Below are 11,212 nucleotides of genomic sequence, written 5' to 3' on the forward strand. Positions count from 1 at the left end.
CTCTGCCTCCCAAGTAACTGGGACCACAGGCGCCCGCCACAACACCTGGCTATTTTTTTTTTGGTTGCAGCATCATTGTTGCTTGGCAGGCCAGGACTGGATTCAGACCCACCACCTTAGGTGTATGTGGCTGGCGCCTAAGCCACTTGAGCCACAGGTGCCGAGCCAAAAAAAAAAAACCTTGTTTTTAAAGTTGTACTAATCATTGCTTGTGCTAGAAAATGGCTTGCAGATAAGGTAGAGTTACTCAAAAGGATTTAAAATTTTTTTTACAGGAACATCATTGCCTCAAATTCCAATCAACTTATAATCTCTATTCTTTGATAATGGAGAATTCTTATAGAGAGTTAAACTTGTGTCCCTCCACCAAAAGGCCATTCCAGGACTTGTTTTATTTATGTATTTATATATATTTGTCAAGTCCTTATATATATAGGACTTTAGTATGAAAGGCTTTCTCTGAGTGCCTTTCTCTGTGTCCTTCCACCAAAAGGCCATTGTAGGACTGTTTTTGTTTATATATTTATATATATTTATATTTGTCAAATCCTTATATATATAGGACTTTAGTATGAAAGGCTTTCTCTGAGTGCCTTGCGCATTGTAGATGTTCAGTAAATATGTGCTTAAACTTGCTTTTTAAAAGAAAAATCTAACATTCTAGATTTATTAAACATATCATGATTTAGATCCTGGGAAATGGAAATCATATCTAAAACAGAGTTTTTGATATCTAGATTACATTGGCTAAACCTCTGATTCTATTGACGTTAGGTATTTTTGTTTGGTACTTTGTTTTTTTAAGCTAAAAGAAGTTAATATTATTCCTTCTTGGTCTGTGACCCTTTGTGGCTTCTCCCGGCCTCTTGGATCACTTCAGCCCCACTTGTATGGCAACCCCACTTCTGTCCCAGTTGTCTAATCCTCTCTGTAGTCCAACATACAAGGATTAAACACTTACTTCAGTTGTGTTGTCAGAGGATAACAAGGTGCACCTGGCGCAGACTGAGTGTTTATGAATGCTATCTGTTGTCATTACTGTCCATCCCCTTTTGGAACTTAACCAGTAGTATCATCTAGAGTCAGGAACCTGCTTTTACAATCTTGCCAAGCTTCCCAGTGCTTTCTTATGTTAAGTATTCCAGAGCCACCAGCCTGATCAATAAATGTTAACTCGAGGAGTTTTCTTTGCCCTGTTACCAAGAAGGGCTCTTTCATTCAAAAGGAAGGAAGCTGAGATTTATTGGTTGCCTATCATATGTCAAGCACTGCATGCTTATAATTTAATTTTTCTAGGGATTCATAATACAAAAACACAAATAGGGTCAGATAATTTAATTCGAGGGTTATAGATCTGTTAAACAGCTGTTCATTTATACTACCTGAAACCATAGTTCTTTTTTTTTTTTTGAGACAGAGCTTCAAGCTGTCCCCCTGGGTAGAGTGCCATGGCTTCACTGCTCACAGCAACCCCTAACTCATGGGCTCAAGCGAGTCTCCTGTCTCAGCCTCCCAAGTAGCTGGGACCACAGGTGCCCGCCACAACGCCCGGCTATTTTTTTGGTTGTAGCCATTATTGTTGTTTGGCGGGCCCAGGCTGGATTCGAACCCGCCACCTTAGGTGTATGTGGCTGGCACCTTAGCCGCTTGAGCCACAGGCCCCGAGCCGAAACCATACTTCTTTAAAGTGAAATGTGGTGGCATATTATGGCCACCAGAGGGCACAGGCAGGCTACATAGGGAGACACTTTAGCTAACCAAGAAAGCTTTGGAGCAGCCGCTTGTGATTTTTCTGATGTGGTAGATGGACAAGAAAAGAAGGAAGAGACAACCTAAAAAGAACTGCCATCTAATCTCTTTACCTGCTACCTCTTCACTAGAGGCTTTTTTCCAACCTATTGATAACAATGGGCCATCTAATTGACCCTGGACAAATAGACATTTCTGGACATGAACCAGTGTTAGAGAAATAATTATCCAACAAACATATCCACATTTACAGTAATAATTTACTTAACCTTAAACCCACCACTGGTCATAGGAGCACTAAGGGTAAAGTAACTCACGAAGCTCAGTTAGTAGAGGATATAGATGGCCAGGTAACATGAGGATGCGTAGTAAATGCCAGTTTAGAGAATGTGAAGAGACTATATAGGAATAGAGGTGGAGCCCACAGGAGCCCCTGAATGAGAGAAGAGGAATTCAGTGGGAAGTGTTGTCATGCAAAGCACATTTGTTTTTTGTTTTCTTTTTTCTTTTGGGTCAAAGCACATTTGATAAAGTATTTGAAGGGAAGAGTGGGGAGTTAGATGGGGCTGGGAGGCAACTCCTGGCAGAAGAACAACAAATATAAAGGCCTGAGGTGTGTGTGTGTGTGTGTGTGTGTTTTTAATGGCCCATTTGGGAACACTAAGGTCAGTCGTTGGTTTGTCAATCAAAGAATGTGTGACAGGACATGAGGCTAGAGATGTAAGCAAAGCCAGAGTTCTTGAGATCTTACAGGCTAGGCCATTAATTTTGAACTTATCCTGAAAAAACGAAACACTAGAGAACCACTGATAAGTAGTGAAGGTCAAATATTTTTAGTTGGCCAAGCAAGATGGCTCATGCCTGTAATCCTACCACTCTGGGGAGGCCAAGGCAGGAGGATCACTTGAGGTCAGGAGTTCAAGACCAGCCTGAGCAAGAATGAGAAGCAGCTGTCTTTATTAAAAAAATGAGATATGATGATGCCACTGCATTCTAGGCAGGGCAAGAGAAAAAGACACTTAAAAAATAAAGTGCAAACTAGTATGGATGCTGAGTCATAGTAAAACAGATAATCTAGTTAGGCTGTGACATAGTCCTGGAAAGAATTAACAGTGAAGGCAGGAAAGAGATATTGTATTTGAGAGACATTTATAACATAGATGGATTTGGTGTGGAAGTTGAAGAGAAAGATTGAAGAAATCCTGTTTCAGCCAGGCACGGTGCGTCATGCCTGTAATCCCAGCACTCTGGGAGACCAAGGCAGGTGGATTGCTTGAGCTCAGGAGTTCCAGACCAGCCTGAGCAAGAACAAGACCCCATCTCTAAAAATAGCGAGGCATTGTAGTGGGCGCCTATAGTCCCAGCTACTCGGGAGGCTGAAGCAAGAGGATTACTTGAACCCAAGAGTTTGAGGTTGCTGTGAGTTATGATACCATGACACCCTTCCATGGGTGATAAACTGAGACAGGTTCTCAAAAAAAAAAAAAGGAAAAAGAAAAAGAAATTCTAAGTTTCAGGCTTAAGTGCTGGGTTATACCATGATCAAGATAGGCTAACAGGGAAAAGGAAGATTAGTTTGTTTGGGGGGTGTGCTGCATGTGAGAAGTCTCTAGGCATCTAGGCAATGCTGTATGGTAACAGCTCTGGAGATTTATATACATACAGATATGTTGATGTTCTAGAAAGGTCAGGCTAAAAATATTTTTTTGGCTGCTATTAGCAAAAAGCAAGGTGACTGAAGCCATGGATGTGGATGTACTTATCTGGAAAGGTGTTCAAGACATGAGGGGGTCCATGATCCAGCCTTTTTATAATTGGGTATTTATCTGCATATGTGAATATTTTTCTAGAAGACTCATACTTTCATTAGTCTCAATTTGATTTGAAAATGAAGAACTTAACCAGTGGTGCTAAGTGAAGAGAGAAGAAGCCAGGGACAGAGCATTGAAAGGACAAGGTGGCTGAAGGAGATGCTAGAGAATGACTGTATGAGAGCACTTCCCAGGGCTCTGGATCCTAGGTGCTGTTTGCAGACAGGGTAGTTGCATGGAATGGTAAACTGGAAGGCCCTTAAACTAATCACTCCAATTCTTTTACTCACTGGGGTGGGGATGAGGTTGGGGTCAGAATGCCCAGGATTACTATAAAAGGAGAACTGACTTTAACCCTATGCCCACTCTCTCATTTCCTCCTGAGATGAGAAAGATATAAAGGGGAGAACATTTCAGGAGAGGCTTCATGGCTGATACAAGGAGAGGGAATGCTGCAATTATTCCTTACAAAGTGCTCCAGATAGGAGGAATTCCACTCTCAGTTCTCTCTCCAGTTATAAGCTGTCAGCCACTGTTTACTGATGGGAAAAGTGTGGCTCAAAGCTCACTTGCCCAAATTCAGAGTTAAGACAGAGGTAAAACATGAGCCAGAATGGGGTTTTCTTATTCTGATGTGATGTAGAATAGGAGCCATGTAATGTGAGAAAGGGAGGGGTCCTCAAGCAAATGAATCCTCCCTCCTCACTGATGGAAGGATCGAGTTCCCAAAAGATTAACTGACTCACTTAAGACCACAAGCAAAAAGAAAAGAATTGGATTTCTTAACGCTTCATATCATTCTTTGAGGATGGATCCTTTTGTTATAGTTGGGAAAAATTAATGACTAAATCACTCTACCAGTGTCAAGAGATATTTTAAAACTCACTGGTGCCTAAATGTGCTTTAGTCAGAACCGCCTTTGCACTTAAATAATTTAGATACAGAGTTATACTTTATTATAGTAACAATTTATTAGCAGACAAAAGAAATGGCACCTCTAGGTCTTAACACACTTACAGAATCTTACATAATCAACAGCACAAACATATTATTCCAGAAAAGGATCTGCTATTAACCAACTCCACTTCCCCTCCAGTAAGTTGCAATCCATCCTCACAAAAAGGTTATGCTACAGTTTACATGAAATAACATCAAGGCACTTGGTTTAATTTAAAAATATAATATAAAACATGTTCCTAAAAGTGATCAGACTTGAATAATTTTCTAAAAGGCAATATACTTTTTTTGGTGAGCAGACAAAACTGAGAATCTAAATTCATCCACTTGTCACCCTGATATTGTCTTGATTTGTATACAAAGTTGCAAAAGAGAACCCAAAAGAAAGTAGTGTATTATATAGATTGGTATGTTCACAAGTACTCATTTCTGAGGAAAAAAAAGTCACAGCAGCATCAGGACTCAAGCCATTGCTCCACTGATTTGGCATTGAAAAGGCAAGAGCTGTTTGATTCCAACCAAATTATTATTTCAGGGATAGTGTATGGGGTAAAGGAAGAAAAATTGCCCAAAAGTTTATTAAAGCTTCAGTTAACCAGCTTCAGTTAACCAGCCAGACGCGGTGGCTCACACCTACCACCCTGGAAGGATGAGGTGGGTAGACTGCTTGAGCGCAGGAGTTGGAGACCAGCCTTAGCCACAGCAAGACCTTGTCTCTAAAAACCAGCTGGGTACTATGGCGGGCGTCTGTAGTCCCAGCTACTTGGGCGGCAGAGACAGGAGTATCACTTGTGCCCAAGAATTTGAGGTTACTGTGAGCTGTGATGCCACAGCATTCCCCTAAGGGCGACAAAAGTGAGGGTATGTCTCCAAAACAAACAAACAAAAATCTTCAGTTAAAAGACCTTTCTAGCTTAGGCTGCTTACTTGAAGGTTTACACACACAGTATCTCCAATAAGGCATTTAGTGTCCTTCATTATTCCAGTTTTCAAAATTCATTAAGATAAAAAATGAAATACACCAAAAAATCAACTATTTAGTATAATGTTTACTTTATTTTCTAACCCAATCTAACATTTTACTTTTATTTATTTACTTTTTGAGACAGAGTCTCACCATGTCACCCTTGGTAGAATGCTGTGGTATCACAGCTCACAGCAACCTCCAACTCTTATGACTTAAGCGATTCTCTTGCCTCAGCCTCCCAAGTAACCTGGACTACAGGCACCTGCCATAACGCCCAGCTATTTTTTGGTTGCAGTTGTCATTGTTATTTAGCAGGCCTGGGCTGGGCTCGAACCTGCCAGCCTCGGTGTATGTGGCCAGCGCCCTACTCACTGAGCTATGGGCACTGAGCCTAACATTTTACTTTAAAATTCCAGTTGTAATTTTTGTATATAGAAAAGTTCTGATCAGTATAAAAATTCCATTATAAAGATAAATCTCCCCCACTCCCACATCAAAATCACCATCCTTATAATTACCAAAATTGTTTTTAAAACCTTAAAAATTTACCTTTAACATACATTATAGGGTATAACAAACTAGCTGGTATATTACTTTGTTCCACTATAATTTTTTTTTTTTTTTTGCAGTTTTTGGGGCTGGTGACCTACTCCTTGAGCCACAGGCACCACCCATTCCACTATAATTTTCATTCTTGTAATTAGTACCTAAATTAATGATTCCATTCAGGATAATCTAAAATATTATTTTTTAAAAAACCAAATACATGGCCGGGCGTTGTGGCAGGCGCCTGTGGTCCCAGCTACTTGGGAGGCGGAGGCGGGAGACTCGCTTGAGCCCAGGAGTTGGAGGTTGCTGTGAGCTGTGATGCCACGGCACTCTACCCAAGGGGACAGCTTGAGGCTCTGTCTTAAAAAAAACAAAAAAACAAAAAAAACCCAAAAACAAATTAGTTCAGAGCCTAACAGCTTCCTAGATCCAACTTCATTCTTTTTTGTAGTTTAAGCTCAGTTCCAAATAAGGCATCACTAGAATAGGTAAAGAAAATACTGGGAGGGGGAAGGAGGAAGAAACACTAAAGAACAGAAAAATTAAACAAAATCTAAATCCCATCAAGTGAACTTTTACCATTTCACTGCAGAATGTTTCCCTGGATAGACCATGGGCATCACTGTCCCCTGCTCAGATTACAGTCAAGGTTCAAGGTTCAACTCAACACTCTCTACAAAGCATCCCTAAGTGTCCCAGTGTGCCCACTGGGAGAATTATTAATAGCACATCTCCTGGGTTTAGTACCATAGCCCCAGCACTATGCCAGGGATCCTGGACTCCGGAACAGGTCCTCACAAGTAATTGAGGTAATGTCTACATTGATTCAAAGAGAGCAATGACTCATTATCTGTAATATTATATAGAGGAAAATGATGCATTAAGAACATTAACAAGGGTCACAGAGCTCCGGCTTATCATTGTAACTTCAAGACTTAATTTAAATTCTCAAGAAAGGCACTGCAGCCTTTTTCTTTTATATAAAGATCAGGCCCAACCCTGACACTGTTCTTAAATGACAAATTACTAAGAGAATACTCCTCCTTAACTGTTCTTATTAAAATGTAGTCACTAGAATACATTTAGAATAATCTAATGAACTCATCTAACACGCTGATACATTTTTAAAGTTTACCATTTACCATATGAAATTTAACAAATTTTGACTTTGATGTTTATTATTATTTAAAACCTCAGTTACTGATGGGCGGTGCTTATGGCTCAGTGGGTATGGCACCGGCCCCATATACCAAGGGTGGAGGGTTTGAACCCGGCCCTGGACAAACTGCAACAAAAAATAGCTGGGCTTTGTGGAGGCGCCTATAGTCCCAGCCACTCAGAAGGCTGAGGCAAGAGGATTGCCTAATCCTAAGAGTTGGAAGTTGCTGTGAGCTGTGACACCCTGGCACTCTACCAAGGGTGACAAAGTGAGACTCTGTCTCAAAAAGAAAAAAGAAAAAACCCTCAGTTACCTTGTTTTCCTTTGGTCTTACTTAAAAACAAAATCAAGTAGATATCTGTCAGTTTGGGGGGTTTTTTGAGACAAAGTATCACTGTGGCACCCTCTGTAGAGTGCCGTCACAGCTCACAGCAACCTCAAACTCTTGGGCTTAAGCGATTCTCTTGCCTCAGCCTCCCAAGTATCTGGGACTACAGGTGCCCACCACAATGCTAAGCTATTTTTTTGTTGTAGTTTGGCAGGTCCAGGCTGGGTTTGAACATGCCAGCTTTGGCCAGTGCCTTAGCTGCTGAGCTACAGGCGCCAAGCCTACTTGTCAATTTTACTACCATCAGAGACACAAATAGTGTTAAAGTCACTCAATTTAGACATAAGATTTTAATTTTTTTCTTTTTTTTAGAGAAGAGAGCCTCACTATGTTGCCAGGCTTGTCTCAAATTCCTGGACTCTCCTCCATGCCTCTGGAGTAGCTGCGAATACAGATATAGCACTGTGCCTAACCCAGTCACTCAGTTTAGATGGAAAATACAACAGTCCAAAGTAGGTAAGCCCATTTTTTTGCCACAACCCTAACTACCATGTGCTCCTCAGTTCTTTCAGCTTTGATAAAGCTGAGACCCTCCCCCATCCTTACAGAAAGAGAAGCAAATTCTGATCTTCCTCTAAAACAGAGGTGTGGCTTCTAATTCTGACTACCCTACTATTGTGTGAAGCGAATCAGGTATAGGATTCTATTCAACTGTGTCCCCTTCTTTTCTCTCTCCACTACTCAGATATAGTCTTTTCAATGGTCTATTCCCTAAATGTTTTCCTTAGTCTACCTGTGCATTGGCACACTCCACTATCTCAGTCATAAAAAAATTTTTAAAAATTTTAAAGTTGTAAAAGTATTAGCCATCAAGAATATACATATGGGAGGCTGAGGCAGGAGAAGTGCTACAAGTTCAAGACCAGATTGAGAAACAGCAAGATCCCATCTCAACAAAAACAAAAATGAAAAATTAGCCAGGTGTGCCCATAGCACCAGCTACTTGGGAGGCTGAAGCAGGAGGATTGCTTGACCAAGAGTCTGAGATTGCAGCGAGCTATGATGAAACCACTGCACTCTACCCTCAATGACAAAGTGAGACTCTGTCTCAGAAAGAAAAACAAACAAACAAAAAAAAGAGTATACATACTATATTTCAATTAACCATTTTAAGATCTTTAGAATTTTATATATTTGTTAATAAGCACTGACTGAGAAAATGCTTCGCTTGGACTCTAAAAGTTAGAATAGGCAAGATCTTTGTGTATTAATATAGTGGTTTTTTTTTTCTTTTTTTTGAGACAGCATCTCACTTTGTCACTCTCAGTAGAGTCCCATGGCATCATAGCTCACAGCAACCTAAAACTCTTAGGCTTAAGCGATTCTCTTGCCTTAGCTTCCCGAGTACCTGGGACTACAGGAGCACATCACAACACCTGCCCAGAGATGGGTCTCACTCTTGCTAAGGCTGGTCTGAAACCAATGAGCTCAGGCAATCCACCTGCCTCAGCCTCCCAGAGTACTAGGATTACAGGTGTGAGCCACCTCACCTGGCCTCAATATAGTGTTTAAAACATCACCTAATGAACTAAAGTCCAAGCTTTTGGTCAAGATGAAGATGAGTCACAGTGGCTCACACCTGTAATCCTAACACTCTGGGAGGCTGAGGCAGGTGAATTGCTTGAGCTCAGGAGTTTGAGACCAGCCTCAGTAAGAGCAAGACCTCCTCCCTCCCCAATCTCTAAAAATTAGCCAGGCTTTGTGGTGTATGCCTGTACTCCCAGCTACTTGGGACGCTGAGGCAAGAGGCTCTCTTGAACCTAAGAGTTTGTTTATCTATAGCAACAAAGTGAGACTCTGTCTCAAAAAAAAAAAAAAAAAGCAAACAAAAAGATTGAGTTTTTGGTTGATGAATCAGACTTTGATTCCGGATTTGATTATTTTCAGTATCAGCAATAAAAAAAAAACCTGGCTTGGAAGAAGGGAGAGAAGGATTAAAAACAAATGACCAAGAAATGATTTTGCTATTATTATTCATAAGGCTGGATAGAAAAGGCAGATACTGGCTAGAAACAAGCAAAAAAGCACAAATCAACCCGAGCACTCTTGGAGGCTTAGGTGGGTGGATTGCTTGAGGTCAAGAGTTCGAGATCAACCTGAGCAAAAGGGACACCCTGTCTCTACTAAAAACGAAAAACAAGGCAAGAGGATCGCTAGAGCCTCAAGGGTTTGAGGTTTCTATAAACTATGATGCCACAGCACTCTATCAAGGGTGACAAAGTGGGACTCTGTGTCAAGAAAAAAAAAAAAAGAAGAAGCACTTTACATTTCTGAAAGACCTAAGTTCTAAAAGGATGCCAAAATCCAAAATACTATCACATTCAGGAAACTTTTATATGAATCATGTCAATCATATAAAAGACAGAAATCCAGATTTTCTACTAAGAAACTGCTTGGTTGTGATAATGGAAAGGGATTTTCCATGTAAACAAATGGAAGCCTTCTACCAGTAGAAAAGCTACACTGGCAGTCTAGGGAGCCAACAAGAAAAAATTACATGTTTCTATACATAGACATAGATATAATTAAATATATACACATTTTAAATATACATACTAAACATGTACATATTTAATATGTTTAAAAGAACCCTACTCCAATAGATTCCTACACATAGATTGCTTCTCATAAATATTTAAAATTGTTTAGAATATAAAGACAGTTTAAAAAATAATTTTGTACTTTTATTATTTTGTTCATTTAAAAAAGACTTGGCTAAGGGGCGGCCCCTGTGTCTCAGTGAGTAGGGCGCCAGCCCCATATACCGCAGGTGGTGGGTTCAAACCCAACCCTGGCCAAACTGCAACCAAAAAATAGCCAGACGTTGTGGCGGGCACCTGTAGTCCCAGCTACTGGGAGGCTGAGGCAAGAGGATCACCTAAACCCAAGAGCTGGAGGTTGCTGTGAGCTGTGTGACGCCATGGCACTCTACCGAGGATGAAAAAGAGAGACCATCTCTACAAAAAATAAAAAAAAGACTTGGTTAAATGTTTCATAAATTAGTCCCCTATTCCTAACGTCAAAGAACTTGTTTTTTTCAAACAGGTCCAAATACGGAACTACAAGCTTTCAATGTTGGATATTCTTGCTTTTCAGAAGAAACTATTCCTCCATTCATGATCTAGGATTGTCTGTTGTAAATAATACACCCAAAGAACTTAGGTTTTATGAATGTGATACTTTTAAATCCACTTGCACAGTAATTTTAGGTGACTTGAATAGTTAAAACCTGTCGCTGTCATCAATATTTACTGTACATCAGTAGGGTGCATGGCAGTAAACATCAGCTTTGTTTTTAATAAAACATCTACCAATTAATTATTGATATCCTTTTGGAAGCACCTTATCACTTCTGTGCATACTCTTTCATGGGTTACAATAAAATTTTCTTGCAGAGTAAAGATGAATAGCAACTTCCAATACCAATTCCCAGCAGATCCTTGCTATGCCATCAGGAGGGAAAAAAACCTAATTCACTGTGAAGTAAACCAATTCTTTTTTTTTTTTTTGAGACAGAGTCTCACTATGTTGCCCTCAGTAGAGTGCAATGGCATCACAGCTCACAGCAACCTCAAACTCTTGGGCTTAAGCGATTCTCTTGCCTCAGCCTCCCAAGTAGCTGGGACTACAGG

This window comes from Otolemur garnettii, unplaced genomic scaffold (assembly GCF_000181295.1).
Source record: "Otolemur garnettii isolate 467f Iridium unplaced genomic scaffold, OtoGar3 scaffold00003, whole genome shotgun sequence".
Classification (NCBI taxonomy): domain Eukaryota; kingdom Metazoa; phylum Chordata; class Mammalia; order Primates; family Galagidae; genus Otolemur; species Otolemur garnettii.